We start from the raw sequence: 9,033 nt of genomic DNA on the forward strand, positions 1-9,033 counted from the left end.
GGGCTATACAATGTCAGTGCATATAAAAAGGACACCAAGCAATCAAAATTAATTAGCTCTTTCCCATGCTTGCCGTCTTTCATAGACCGCATTAGGTTTTGGCATTCCCGATCCCTGTGTGCCATGTCAATACCTCTACCTGTTGTAAAGTTGCTCTCATCACAAAGGTTTGAAAAATAAACTTTCATCTTGTAGTTTCTTTAGGTCCTTGAGCATGTGCTGTTATTGAGGCAGTGGGCAATATTTGGCTGGGGCCTTAGACATGCAATAGCCCAAACCAGATTCGAAATCGAGGAAACAGTTTAGCTGAAACAAATGTCGATTTCAGTCTCATCGACATCAACTGCAATGCCCGTTCTCTTTTTCTACAGGAATATAATGTAGACATGATGCAATGCTGTTCTCCCAAATGTTTTCCGATTGTCATGGCTACTACAGTTCAAAATAATGAGACCAAAGAGCACGACACACAAGGAATGCTTATTTGCAATGGAAGCATTTTATTGCAAGCTATGAAGTAAATACATTTGTCGTGAAGAACAAGCAAAAGATTGCAAGAAACCATCAAAACAAAATTTAAAACCCCATCTAGAAAAGTAAAAATCTAATGCCATGTTTTCATGGAAAGCAGCCATTTTTTAAAAAAGGCTGCTCTTTGAAGATACTCACAAAATTATTTCAGCATAAATGCTCATTTGCTACAATCCTCTTTTTTTCCAACTAGACACAAAGTCTACAAGACCTTGTGTATAAAATGTCACCAACCAGCACGCAGCTGCCATGCCATCAGCGAAACCATGCGCCCAACTGCTCATTGCACACCAGCCAAAACTCTGCACTGCCTTTGGGCAAGTGGAAAACAGCTGCAAAGCATCTTAAAACCCATCCACCTTTTGTTTCTATTTTAAGGTGCTATCATTTCTCCTGCTTCAATCATTCCTTTCGTTTTCAGGTGCGATTCCATAAACTGAACTTGTTTATGAACCACCCTAGATTCGAAAATGTGTTCAAACCTGCTGTCTATGAGGCAGCGCCTTCAGAATGCGCGATGGCCAAAAATACTTTTGCAGCAGACTCGTTAATAACAGAGCTACAACCATCAAAACCGGTATGTTTCTCTCCTTCCCTTCCATCACCAAAGAGTCTCTCCCTCCTCCCTGGTTGACTAGCCTCCACAAGAGAATACGCGTAGGGGAATACATGTAGGCTCCCTAAATACGCGAAATGTGGAGCGCCATCTCTTAGTGCTTTGAGAAACTATGCCCGCGATGTTGGTTTGGTCAACAAAATGAAAACGCTGGCTGTCCTGTGCTGGGTAAAAACAGCTACGAGAACGCATCAAATGCAGTCATTATGGCCCCGACTTTTACAGGCATTATTATTTTTTTCTTGCTGGTTGGTTTGTGGGGTTTAACGTCCAAAAACGACTCGGGTATGAAAGACGCCATAGTGAAGGTCCCCAACAATTCCGACCACCTGGAGTTCTTTCTTTAAGGTGCACTGACATTGCACAAACACGGGTGCCTTGCTTTTTGCCTTCCATCAAAAAGCTACTGCCGCAGCTTTTTTTTTTTTTCTTGCTTTCTGCTACCCAAGCACCACCAGTGACCTTCGGCTCATCCAGCTACAATGCCAATAAGGAGGAGGAGTGGGAGAGGCTGAGCTCAATGGGTGGCCGAAGCATAGGTGCGAGGCGTCTGGCCTTTCTTAGGAAACCAAGCCCGTGCATGTATGGATGTTCTGTGTTTTCTGTATTCATGGTTATGCATGGTGTACCATGGCTGGATTCGAGTGGCGACGGTGCGCTCTTTACGACCTATGCATGGAGGGTGCTTCCTGTCTGCTACAGCTGCGAAATCGTGGCACTGTGTGGCATTGACGCGTCTACTCAGTGATGCCGTCATTTGGTGTGCAACAAGCTGGAAAAAAAAAAAAAAAAAAAGCGGAGGCTGGCCAAGCCTGCCGCTGCAAGCCTGCACTTTCACCCGGTTGTGATTCTTGCCAACGAGATGTCATGAACTTGAGCGTTCAGAGCAACCTGCAGTGATTTTTGCCGCTGTACTGAGAGTTATAGATGATAGGTGTGCCGGCCGTGAGCCATCCTTACAGGCTCTGGCTGTATATCAGCATCTTGCCGAAGAGCCAAAACCAGGGAAAAACTCGCATAAAATATAGCTAAATTATTGGAACAGAGTTCTCCATCACTCGGAAATTGATAAAAGGAAACACCGCAAGTTTTTCAAACTTGCAGGCGTGGGCACGTCGTTCAGAGGAAATAAAGTTCAAATGCGTGGCAGAAAGCATACGTATGGGTCCGGACCGAAGGAAATACCAAAAGCACACTGCAGCCGAGAAGCTCAACTATTGTCATGAAGTTAGCTTCGTTCCAAACTAGCCGCAGAGCTTAGCAACATAGGTGGCAGGCAAAGACAAGGGTCGGAAGGCTTTCCTACTATCCTTATATGAGGATGGTGATGAATGTCTCCTGTTATTTCGAGGTGATGTTGCGCACGCCTCAGAACAGGAAAAGCAGTTACAGTGAATGCGCTGTTCAAAGTGCACAAAAAGTGCAATAAGAGCAGGTTACTTTTTTTTTTTAATTTGCACTAACAACTTAAAACAGGTCAACGACCAGCCTGACTTGCAGACACGTGAAGGCGCCCAAACTTTTGGTACATGTGCAGAAGCAGACAGAAATGTGCCCAAAAGCGAAAAGATGCCGTCACACTGGCATATCATTTGAAACAATGCATGTAGGCAAAACAGGTACTCCTCCTTGCTCGGCCACTAATTTTAACAGGCCTGGCAGAACAGGCCCGAGAGCCCAAAAATGTTCATGTGATAAATTCTGTGCTTCTGTAGCCATGTCAATGCATTTTTGACAGTTCCCCTCATATCATGAAGGAAACAAAGTTACAGCAGGAAGAAAAAAATCAGCTTTTGTGCAGCATAATGGGACTGACCTTACAATAGTATGCTGCTACTTGCCTTACTGCAGACTGATAATCCAAATCACTGTTGTATTCAGATGGTAATTAGCACATGTTGCACACTAAGAAATAAGACAAAGTAAGTATTACTACGATCAAAATGTGCTAAATAATACTGTTGTCTGAGCCTACACTGCACTGTTTTCGCGCGCACAAAATTGAGACTACATAATTTCTCTAAGTATTTCGCTCACTCCGTAAACTGGACACTTGAACGCTTGAAGGCACGAACGCAGGTGCACACCGGGCGCCGCCACAGAAGCGAGTGGCCAGGGTTGGGTAAATCCTGCACGAACTTCACGGGGAAGAGAGCACTGCTTGCCTAGAAGAGCTGCCATTATATCTGCGGCAAATGCGCAGGTTGTATGAAAGTGCGCGCCGCTGCCACTTGAGTCCAGCCGTTGGTGTATGAATAGCACAGTGCACAGAACACGCTGAAGCATGCATAGACAAGGGCAAGAAACTAAAAGCCTTCTTTCTTGTGTGAGTGTATGCATGAGTGAAAACGAAATGCAAGACAAAAAAGTGCGTGACATCAGCAGACCAAGTGACACCCCTCGCCCATCAGTCAGAGAGAAACCAATGGATGCAGTATCTGTTGGTACCTCATCGACAAAGTTCGATGGCCAGCGCAAAGGATGAGGAGGTTTGGCTGTTTTAAAAGGACCATGAGAGCTTTGGTTTGCATTTTGTTGCTTTCCAGTGTGTGCATCGCTGCAGTATTTCGCAGAGACCATGTCCAATGCCTTATCGGGCTTGGTTAAAATGTCAGCCTGGTCAGTAGCCCTTGAATATGTTAGCTCTCTTAAATGAACAATCTGAAATAAGCAAGGACATAAGTTGTGCTGGCCATATTGTGGACTGCTTTCAAGACAATGTGTGTAATGCCAAATAATCTGAGAAGTTGAATAAATGGTTGGGGTGCCCTGTTTTGTTTTCTAAATATGCATTGTAATACCATTTAACACAGCTCGGCCACCCAACTTGTGCACACCAGCTAACACAAAGCTTTAGCTGCGCTATACTAATCCCTCTGTCACACAAACACTTCCGATCCTCATTGAACTCAATCTGCATTCAGGCTTTCAAGGATTGAAGCATCCGGTGCTACACGGGCGTTTTCAGTCAGCATTGAGAAATTTCCTACGTGGTCCGTCGTCTGCTGTCAGTCGCAATGAGTCTCAAAAGGAAATTTAAGATTGGGGTAATGATTGCACGATTTCAGTGTACACAGCAGCATTCCGCTTTTGGCGCCTCAGGTCATCTAACCTATCTTCCCAGCGGTCAAGTGCTACAGTGTAGTTTCTCTTCCGCTCTACAGTTTCCACGCTGACGCAGTCGAAGAGAACGCCACCTTAAATAAATGCCCATGTTTTTGTTTTGGCTTTATACATAACATAAAAACCCTTTTCTCCGAAATTTGCAGAAAAAATCCAAAAAGTGAAAGAAAAGGGGGCATGAATATCAAAATAAGCCAGCAAGAAAAATAATTCAGAGTACTAAAAATATGCTACACTGCCTCTTTTATTACTAGTAAAGATATGGTGCACCTATCGGCAGATTTCTTTTTTTCGTAGTGCTGTTCGGAAGCAGTGGTCATTCTTGATTTCCTGCAGCAGTTGTTGAGAGTCTCATGTACCTATTCTCCACATCACACTAACAAAATGCAGCGAAGCCCAACTGCCAAGGAAGTAATAATTTACGTTCTGAAGTTCATTTTGAAGGTGTGCTGTTCTTTTAGAAATATAGCTAAGTTGCTGAAAACACCCATTTTTAAGCTCGGCCTTCCTCTACTCATTTTACAGTTTATAGCATTGGCATTTCCAAACCTTTCAGGATTTATGACTGGATTATTTGGTGATATGTTTTCCACAAGGTGGGAGAGTTTGCCATCAAATTTGAAAATCTGCAATAGGAGCTCGGTGTTCAAACTCCACTCGATTTGCTTGAAGAAGTTCCACACTTGAAGTTCTGGAGAAGCCATATCAAGTAGTACCAAGCTTTCATTGCTGCTGAAACCCAGCGAATGGAAACAGAACAGTAGGAACACAAAATGAGCACGTGTAACTGACCAAGAGTGATTAGAGATTGAAACTAAGCTTTTCTTGGCCACTAGCTGAAGTTCGAGGCTGGCATTTGACTGATTCATCATCTGAGCTGAACTGAGAGCTAGTAAAATTGTCTTCAAGAGACTTCGCTACTGCTCTCATAAAAATAAAACTATAGTAGAAGCAGCAGAATCGTGTGAATGGTGCCAAAGATCTCTTTATTTCGAATAATTTTTTAAATGTCACACTGTGCCAGAAAGAACAAAAAATAAAAAAAATAAACAAGCTGCACACAAACAGAAACTATGGTTGTCACAATAGCCCCACTGCGGTAGTGCAGTGGTTAAGATGCTAGATTACTGTGCCGGAGTACCCATGTCCGAACCCGACCGCTGGCGGCTGCTTTCGATGCAAACGAAGTGGCACCCGTGTGCTATGTGATGTCAGCGCGCGTTAAAGATCCCTAGGTGGTCAAAATTACTCCACAGACCTCCACTACAGCACCCATTTCTGTCTTTCCACTTTGACTCCCTCCTCCCTTCCCTTACGACACAGTTCAGGTGCCCACAGAAACAAGTGACAGATTCTGTGCCTTTCCATCCCTGTGAACTAGTTACTATAATTACTTTTGTCATACTATCTGCCTAAATGGGGCTACATGTTCCAAACAAGAAAATTTACGTCTGCCAGTGTGTGAGAACCATCATTCATATATGAACGATTGGCTTAAAGCGGTCCTGAAAGGTATAAGCCCTAATCCCTTAATTTGTGCCGGTATTATCTCACACATAATCGTCAGCATACAACCATAATCTACCACATTGTGCCTAAGACCACCCAACATGGGTATAAAGCTCTGTTTTAACCAAGCTGTATGAATGTGGAGTAGTACGCCTGATACTGGATCCAAGGGTCTCGGAGGGTTCTATTCCACCTCACCCTCTCACCTCAAAGGAGCTGCCTGAGTTAGCAGCTCCAGATAGCGTCGTCCTCTCTTTTCTCGATTCTTTGTCTCTTTTGCGCTTTTCCACAATATGAGCTCCAGCCAGTTCGGCCATATCATGTGGCCTCATGACATCGCAAAACCAGACAACCAATCAGTGCATGGCCATGTCACCTGCCAAAGGCATGGTTGTGATTTTTCTCAAGGGTGACGCCTTTTACGCTACCGCAATAAAGCAACCATTCTACAGTAAGTCACTTCTTGTGGAGCACTTTTCACTACTGCTGCTGCATTGTATGATATGGGCAGTTCAAATTATGTCCCTTCTGTAAAGAGCAGTTTGTTTGCACAGCCTCCTATCCGATGTGGATGTAGGCTACAATCCAGCACACAACAGCGGCAGGGCAGACACATTAAAAAACATGGCAGCCCTTACGAAAGCCAGCTGCTCTTTCAGCTGATAGAAAGTCCAAGATTTTCCCAATTCTATTATCTTGTAGGCAATGTACAGTTACCCTATCAGTTTAAGTTTGCAAGTGCTTGACAGCCCCTTTCTTATAGATTATGGTACTGTTAGGATCCTTCCAAGATTTTAATACGCTTGAGGTCGTGAGGCACTACACACACAAAGCAAGCAGTTTTTCTAGCACAATCTCCCTACCACTCTTCAAAGATCTGCAGTTGCCTATCCATACCAGCCGATTTCCCCCTTTGCATTGCTTCTAAGTCTTTTTTACTTCCTCCATGACCAGCATGACGTACAACCTGCTCACATTACTGCCCATCATCCTGACTCCTTCAGGGCAATGTCATCAGCAAATTGCAGATTACTGAGGTATTCTCCATCTACTCTTATCCCTGAAGGCATATCACCTAGCACATAGTATAATAGATGCTGTCAAGAGAGTACAAGAAGTGGCCGATTCCATGCCAAGTTACCTAAGACAATGCCATGTTTTAGACACCATCACACACGGATAACATTTTCTCGGAGAACCACAGCTGTGTTACCACCACACCGGATCAAGTTTTCTTCTATATGACAAACTCTCCAATAAATGTCAGGCCTGTTCAGGTATTAATCTGTTACTTTAATTCGCAAGGCTAGAAGCTAGACTGGCAAAAAATTGCAGTCACACATTTGTCCTTCCCACCTCCCCCCATTGCAAATCATGTGTTCCAAACCACCCAGAATGATTTTCAAATAATAGCATATCAGCAACGGTGACAATATTACACAACAAGATTAAATACATTGCAAGCAAGGTGTTTTAAACTTAACTGGGAGCATGCTCTAAACCAGTAGGAGTGAGAGTGTCCATTTGGTCACACCAGTTACAGCTCACTGCACTACTGAGGTAGCGGCGGAATCCAACTGGTGGAGGAAACTCGTACGTCAGCCCAGAGTATTCCTTGCCTCTGTAAATGTAAATAAATGAGAGTAATACAGCAATTACATTTAGTTTGCATAAATTCAGCAAACTTACTCACAATAGAATTTGGTTCGAGTAAAACAAGTGAGAGTGCCTGCTGCAGAAGGAAAAAGGTAGCAACGAGACTGGCTGTCAATGCTAGCACAAATACAAATATTTAGCACACTTACAAAGCACTGAAATAGCAACAAAGAGACTAAGTTAAATCACTTGTGCAGTAAGCGCCCAATATGCTGCGGCTTGCATGGAACTGCAATGGAGAGTGCTTATAGCAGCAACTGCCAAGCTTTTTGACAGGATTACGAGGTACTCGCAATAGTGCCTCACTCTCCCACAAGACATGCCAGCTCAGATTAATTATTGCTCTCTTTTCAAATAAGCTGTCAATGGCCTTGGCAGCAGCTTGAAGCCAAGCACTGCCAACTATTTATGTTGGAGCAGGCAAAAGATATATATATATATATATATTAGGGCACTCTGCAGTAGCAACATGCATCCAAAGTGTTAAATCTATATAAACAAGCTCAGTGAGTTCCACCAATGCAGTTATTTCGGCAGTAAAAGGACAGATATTGTCACAGGCATGAACCTATGCTGGCTGATGAGTAATGAAGTCACTTTCATTGCTGCATACACCGAAATAAGTGTGAGTACTTGACAGTGGAAGGTCTGAGCAAATAAGCACATGAATTCGGTCATGTATATAACCATACTTTTGTAGCCATTTCATGCTGTGCAGTAGGCTTGTTGCACTTCGAGGCTCAGTCCGCACAGGGCCTACTTACGTTTAAACTCTCTCAGCTGGCCAGCAACCCCCCTTTTAGCAGTCCGCAGATATTACTCATGTATTGCAGCACTACCACGTATGGTCTGTACAGATGAGTGCCACTTACCTTCCAACAGTTTTCCGAAAGAAGCCCGACATTTTCTATGGGCCGAGCCGCTCCATCGCGCTCCATCGGTTGAAGCTGCGAGGAAGGCAATAAAACCCCGTTTATAAACCAGCGCGTTCACGCTGGCGCACTCAAAAATGCCTTATACTGCCCAAACAAATATAAGCGAACTCAGAAATAGTTTTACGTTATCTTTTAGTCGCCTCATATGTCCCAATACTCCAGTGCATCCGGAAGACAACAGCAACCGGCGACCGATCGGTGCACAGCAGCAGGAATGGAAGTTGTTCCAAGCGCAATGAAACGAGATCGTGGACGCCATTAAGCAGTCTCGTCGTCTCCTCACGCCTTCGCCCGGAGACTGTCGCGCGATAGCGCGATTACGCCACGTCAATAATTGAGGATAACGCATGCTTGCGCTGCCGTGCAAAAACTCGTTAAAGAAGCTGCAAGGAAGGCGATGGTAGAAAGACGACAAATACTTTACTTAGAGTTCGCGGGCATGTATGTACGACTCACCGCAGTCAGTAGGACTGCACCGACGGCTGCGCCCTTGAATTTAAGGCTATAATCCACGAACTGAAACCGCATTCCACCGAGTTTGCGTCTACCGGGACGGTGGCCCGCAAACTGCAGTAGACCGACGCATGAAAGACAACCTAGGGTGCCTAGGGCTCGCAAAGCGCAAATGCTCGTTGTCTGAAAAACGCGCCAGCCTTCCTTGTT

General features: G+C 44.3%; 1 long non-coding RNA gene across 2 annotated transcripts; it reads right to left on the reverse strand.

Moving 5' to 3' along the window:
- Nucleotides 1–3,745: 3,745 nt before the first annotated feature.
- On the reverse strand, nt 3,746–8,899 carry LOC146197743 (uncharacterized). 2 transcript variants are annotated; one of them, XR_014706225.1, is made up of 3 exons: nt 8,827–8,899; nt 8,308–8,382; nt 3,746–7,400 (listed from the first exon to the last, which is right to left on the reverse strand). It is a non-coding gene; the product is annotated as an uncharacterized LOC146197743 (long non-coding RNA). The 2 variants fall into 2 exon arrangements; XR_014706226.1 differs by having other exon boundaries at nt 8,495–8,881.
- Nucleotides 8,900–9,033: the final 134 nt, after the last annotated feature.

This window comes from Amblyomma maculatum, chromosome 3, assembly GCF_055883805.1.
Source record: "Amblyomma maculatum isolate TAMU_Amacu chromosome 3, ASM5588380v1, whole genome shotgun sequence".
Classification (NCBI taxonomy): Eukaryota; Metazoa; Arthropoda; class Arachnida; order Ixodida; family Ixodidae; genus Amblyomma; species Amblyomma maculatum.